Below are 6401 nucleotides of genomic sequence, written 5' to 3'. Positions count from 1 at the left end.
GTCAATGCTCAGAAATCTACATTTAATGGTGATTTGCAATCGTTAAAGTCAATTGCGAAGGAAAGACATATTCTGTTTATTGAAGATGTGAAGAAGGTGAGAGAAGATGTCAATTATAAATTCCAAGGATTGCATCAAGATATGGAGAAAGAGATTGCAAATGTTCGTACTGAATTTGCATCTCTAAATCAAAAGGTGGATATCATCTGCGATGCTGTTACTAAATTCGCAAAGTTGTACGAAAGTTTGAGTCCTCAAATTACTCAACTTTCTACAAGTGAGAATAAAATTTTCATGGAGGTTTTCTCAATGCTAAAGGAGATTAACGCTTTATCTTCTACTCCTGCTTTGTCTTTGTTACCTTCTTCTGAAGATCTTATCAACAAATTTTCCAAATTTGAAGCCTTACTTGTTCAGTAGTTGGCTCCTCTTTCCAGAATCTCTAGCCTTCTTCCTACCATGGATGCCCCACCTGCTAGCATAGGGGTGCAAGGGGGAGAAAAGAAGGTTGAAGGTACGAAGGCCAGTGGTGAAGATGCGAAGGTTGTGGGAAAGGAATTTCCTTCCAAAATTCCAACTTCAAAACCAGTGATAGAAACTGTTGGTCATATCACTTCTATAATTATTACAATTGTGCCAATTACAAGACCAATTTCAAAAGGTATTGTGATTGGTAAATCTGTTGATACTGGTAGAAGAGAAGTGATAGAGGAATCAGGTTCGAAGGCAAGGGGAAAGTCAATTTTAATCGAAAAATCTAAAGATGAGAAGAAGGCATAGGCAGAAGCAGAAGTAGAGAGATGAGGATGATACAAAGCATTATGACTCAGAGGGCCAGTGATCCTCCTGGATTGAACAAGGATGATCCATCGAAGAACTACAACTATGAAACAATTGAAGCCAATGTTTCATTCAATCACATGTATTCGTTTGAGAAGAAGCCTAAACATAGTTATATTGTCACGAATACGAATGCAAGCCAATTGGACTTTTCAATTAACGAAATGATGTTCATCATGCCTAAATTCAAAGCTGAAAGTAAATTCAAGGAGAAAGATGAAGGTACACACATGAACATAAGATTTCATGTGGTTCTTGCCAAGCCTGCAGAAGAAGTGTGGTCCTTAGTCAAGATCAAAAAGGTCATCAGTATAAAGAAGGATGTGGTCTTCGAAAACACAGTCCAAAACATGAAGTATATTATGACATGGAAAATGGGGATGCGTGAGAGTTTATAATAGCATACTTTCCTTTGATGAACTTGCATGATCTTATACAAGTTGCATTACTGCTGAAGGAAAGATCATTTTCATATCTTCAAAACACTGATCCTGACGAATACAAGCTGGGAGTTACTCACATCAAGATTTTTATCGAAAATTATTATGAATGTCTGGCAATGAAAGATGTGGAGTTGTCTACAACAAAAGGTCTTGAAATTACTGCACCAATGGCTCCTTCGAAGACTCAAGATGACTTGAAGAAATAAGTTGATGGTGAAATATGCTTGAAGCCTTTTGGTTTAGTCTTCTCTGGGAAGGACAAGTCAAGAAAGTCAAAGAGATTTTTGTTCCAGGCAAGTGAAGTTGAAAGATATTCTACTTTTGCAATATACAAACTTAATAGTTTGTATGAACCATTGCAATGCTCAAAACACATTCTGTTATATTTTGTCCATTAAAATCATGATATGTTTGATTGTGTCTAAATGAATGATTGGTGACCATTTATGGCAAAAAAAATATTAGGAAAAACTGAGTCATCATACCAACCCATTCAACCCGCTGTCACATTAGCTTTTCTATATTCTCTCTCTTACATCTTTCCTGACCCACAATACATGGAAGCCTTACATTTTCCAACCCATTCAATCTACTCAATTAAAAAAAATACAAAACAACTAAGGTACAAGTTTTTAAACACATGGTATGTGTGTGTGTGTGTGTGAGAGAGAGGGAGAGAAAGAAAGAAAGAAAGAAAGAGAGAGGGAGAGATAGAGGATGAAGCGGGTTAGTGAAGCTATATAAATAACCCACTCAAGAGGGAGTATTGTCTTGGAGGTACCAATGGTACCTCCCCATTTTACCACGACTTCATCTTCCCTAACCAAAATATATCAATGTGCTTTCATTCAAATGTTTATTAAATGTGGCAAAATAACATCTGGAAATTGTCATGCTTCTTTCATTCTTTCCCGTACGAATAAAATTTGTAGATATAATCAGCATGATGGAAGCAACATATGTTTTGCATGCATTTTTCGTGACAGTGAGATTATATAAACAATAAACGATCATTCAGTTATCATCTATAAACAAAGAAAAATTCAAAGAAGAGAGAGAGAGAGTGTGTGTGTGTGTGTGTGCGTGTAGAGAAAGCTATAGAGAAAGTTGGCAAAGAAGGTACTCACTCTATATTACTATTATCAATTATATACTATCTTATCTTCTAATAAACGCTAAAAATGTTAATCTTTTAGTTTTTTTCAACATTTTGACTTTTTTTTTGTGTAGTTTCTACCCAACAACTTAGTTGATGATGTTGAAGCATTTTCACGTGTTGTAAGTGTTTATCGTTTGAATGTGTCTTGATGTAAATTTTAAGTAATTATTATTTATAACCATGATTTTACTTAGAGTTTTCTTTCAGGCTTTATAGACATATTAACACATATAATAAGTATTTTTAAATGAAAAGAAAAGCTTATCAAAATTAAAACAAAAAAAATTGGTGTTGATATTGTCTATACCGTGTAAATCACAATTACAAGAATCAATATTAGTGCGAGCGCGCACGTACACATACACACGTACACATGCATGCACATACATACATACATACATACATATATATATATATATACACACGTAATGATAACAATTTAAACAATGGTCGTATCTTCGAAACATTTTTGCATGATTAGTTTAAATTAACAATTGTATACTTATGTTATATCAGATATCTACACATAAAGAAGCGTCAATCAGATATTCCAATGTATATATTAATCTTAGTTAATCATTATAAACTAAAATAAAGGAGAGACGTTTTTTGCCAAATGGAGAAACTGAGATCTTGAATATAAATGAATTAATTTGCTTCCAATAAATAATATAATGACTGGATTTAACGATTCCATAATTAATTGCAATTGTGTTTGTCCAAAATATTGGTCAATAATGATGTATGAAATCTAAAGGTGGAAAACAAATGATTGGAATACAATAAAAAGTCATGATTGATTCATTGATTAATTATAGGTTTTCTTTTAGAGCATATGGTATGGGCAACTTAAAGTGGTATTATGATAAGAAGCAATAAGAAGAGAGTGTGGTGTTCATGGGGTTATAACACCATGTTAAGAGGAGAGAGATAGAGAGAAAGAATTTGGGCGATCAATAGAAAATCACGTTGCATTTAGTCATGGTCACAACAAGAAGCAACACAACTAGATTCAACAAGAAGAGGGTGGTGTTGATGCTTCTTAATGGCATTGAGGATGCTCCACCTCAGCAACAACGAGATGCAATATGACCTATACCTTATACTCTTAATAATAGTTAGAGGCTACGGAACCAATTTAAAATTTAAAATTTTTTGTTTATGTGTAATTTTTTCTACTATATCTGGAAATCGGGTATAAACCGGTTTTGATAAAAACCAGTTCCGACCATGTTTTATGTTATATATTTCAAAATTGGTCATAAACAGATCAGACCAAACCTGACCTGTTTTGAAAATCTGACTTTCAGGCGAACTGGTTTGGATTTAATTTCGGTTTTCTTTACTGAAACCGGTTTTCTACTAGGCTACCGCTATTGAATAACTATTAGAAGGAATTTACATAGGTCATGGACATAAGATTTTGCTTTTATAAATTGTCCATATGTGTTCTATGGGCTGACTGAGCGCCCAATTTGACATATTAGGCCCAATTTCAACTGACATTGAACTCTCTTTAAAGTTTCGAAGTTCTGGGAATCTGTTGAGAGAATCTCTAAGTAACTATTGTGTATTAATACATTATTATCTGTTAATGATCCAATTAAAAACCACCATTAACGTGGCTTAAGTTTTCATTTTTTAGAACTATGGATACTTATTCTAACAAATGAATACTTTTAATCTCGTTTTGTCAAGTATCACTCTAATACAACTCCTCATTAATATTATGTCATGTGTCATGTAAAAGGGTGTTTGATTTAGCTTTTGTGGGGCAAAAATCATTTTTGTAAAATAACTTTTTGGAAAATGACTTTTTAGAAAAGTTATTTTTTAAAATATGTTTGAATTAGCTTTTGAAGAGAAAAATCAAAAGTTAAAGTGTTTGGTTTAACTTTTATATGTAAAATGATAAAAAAGGACATGTTTACATATTTACATTGATTTACTACTTTACATATATTATTTTATACTTAAAAAATTTTTTAAACACATATTATAATTTTATAAACATTTTATTAGAAAATATAAAATATAAATTTCTTTTAAAATATTTCTAATTTTTTAGATTATACCATGAAATATTAAAATTAGCACGTTCATACAAATTATAAATAATTCATAAGATGACTTTTTGTATTAGACCATGACAATATTAGAATTACGTTCATACAAATGTAAAATATAAATTACGTTCACACAAATTAAAATATTTCTAATTTTTTGGATTAGACCATGACAATATTAAAATTACGTTCATACAAATTGTAAATAATTCATAAAAAATATCATAGATAATATTACATTCATCTACGTAATGTGATTATATCTTGTGCAATAATATCCTGTCCCGTTGCCATATATAAATCATCATTGTTTGTGCGACGTGTACTTGGACCTTCTTCATAAACATCAATGCCGGTATCACCTCGTACGGGATTGTAGGATTCTTGTTGTGCCCTATTAAACGCTTCATCAAACCTACCAACCTTTCTAATGTAGTTATGGATCGCCATCGATGCTATCATAATTTTCACTTGGTTCTTGTACTTGTAATTAACATGCATGTCTCTTAATAACGCCCACCTAGCTTTCCACACTCCAAAAGTTCGTTCAATGATATTTCGCAATGATGAATGGAGATAATTAAATTTCTCTTTCGGTCCACGAGGTTCACGAATAGCAGTCGTGTGTCCACGTCGAAAATCTGGTAAATGATAACGAATATTTGAGTCTTTGTATGGAGCAAGATACTCTCTCATATTTGGATATCCAGCATCAACAACGTAATATTTATCTGTAAATAAAACAAACATTTATTATTCGTTTCAAACAAGTAGTAAAAACATAAAACTTGTATTCCAAAAAAAAAAAAAAATACTAACCACCCGTTGGATAGGGAAAATTAAGATCTGGTCTCTGTAAGGCTTCATTGAAAATTCTTGTATCGTGTGTAGTCCCCTCCTAACTGACCCAAAAAAATGTAAAGCACATGTTAAAATCACAAACAACCATTATATTTTGTGTTGCATATCCCATTCAACCAATGTACTTCACTTCATCTTTTTGTGGAACCGATGCCCTAACGTGTGTCCCATCTATAGCACCAATGCAATCCTTCAAATTCAAAAATATATCATAAATAAATTATTTGTTAAAGTTTTACTACCAAGAAAATAAACATTGGATAATACCTTGAACATTGGATAATACCGAGGGTTATTTAATATATATTCGGGAACATCATCATTATAGTTTGCGTCTGGCTAGATGATGTCGGCACTCAGTTTTAGCACGGCTTCCAAAACTGTATGGAAATGCATGTGAATCGTTTCCCCTGAATGATTAAAAAATTCTTGCACAAATCTGTTGCTACACCCATGCGCCAAAGTCATCAAGAATATTCCTACAGACTCCTCTATAGATACTTTTCGGGTTTGTTGTAACCCGTAATTTGTAGCAAGATCTAAGCATAACTGTCTAAAAACCGGTACGTTGAGTCTAAACATCTCATAACAACGTCTAGGATGGCCATTTAGTACTTCTATAATAAACATGTGCCCTGTGCGATCTGAAGTGTGACATGGTGTACGTAAGTTACGAGCGAGTATTATCCCTTTCAAAGCTAATCCACATAACATTTCAAATTCTCTATCTTCTTCCATTACACATTCTTCATTATCATTCGATGAATTAGAATCATCACTATCCATCCTACATAATACAAATAAAATGATGTCAACCATTAACACATAACATAAAGTCAAACAATAACACATAATATAAAATGTCAAATACATAATGTCAAAGGACAACACATAATGTCAAAGCATATCACATATTATCAAAGGATAACACATAAATGTCAAAGCATAACACATATGGCTAAATCATTATTTCATAAGTAGCTTAAGAAACTCCATCTTGGCTTCGTCGGTTGTTGGGAACATAAAAGCTTC

The 6401-nt window shown here is 32.6% G+C and overlaps 1 long non-coding RNA gene and 1 pseudogene across 1 annotated transcript; one reads left to right on the top strand and one right to left on the bottom strand.

Annotated features, from left to right (window-relative positions):
• The first annotated feature begins 2319 nt into the window (after positions 1–2319).
• On the top strand, positions 2320–3593 carry LOC145033590 (uncharacterized). The gene is made up of 3 exons (XR_013677613.1): positions 2320–2402; positions 2514–2561; positions 3261–3593. It is a non-coding gene; the product is annotated as an uncharacterized LOC145033590 (long non-coding RNA).
• Positions 3594–4748: 1155 nt separating this feature from the next.
• On the bottom strand, positions 4749–6155 carry LOC145035398 (uncharacterized; annotated as a pseudogene).
• Between the last annotated feature and the right edge of the window lie 246 nt (positions 6156–6401).

This window comes from Lactuca saligna, chromosome 3 (assembly GCF_052625555.1).
Source record: "Lactuca saligna cultivar CGN05327 chromosome 3, ASM5262555v1, whole genome shotgun sequence".
In the NCBI taxonomy this organism is placed as follows: Eukaryota; Viridiplantae; Streptophyta; class Magnoliopsida; order Asterales; family Asteraceae; genus Lactuca; species Lactuca saligna.
This window is presented reverse-complemented; position numbering and strand designations above follow the sequence as displayed.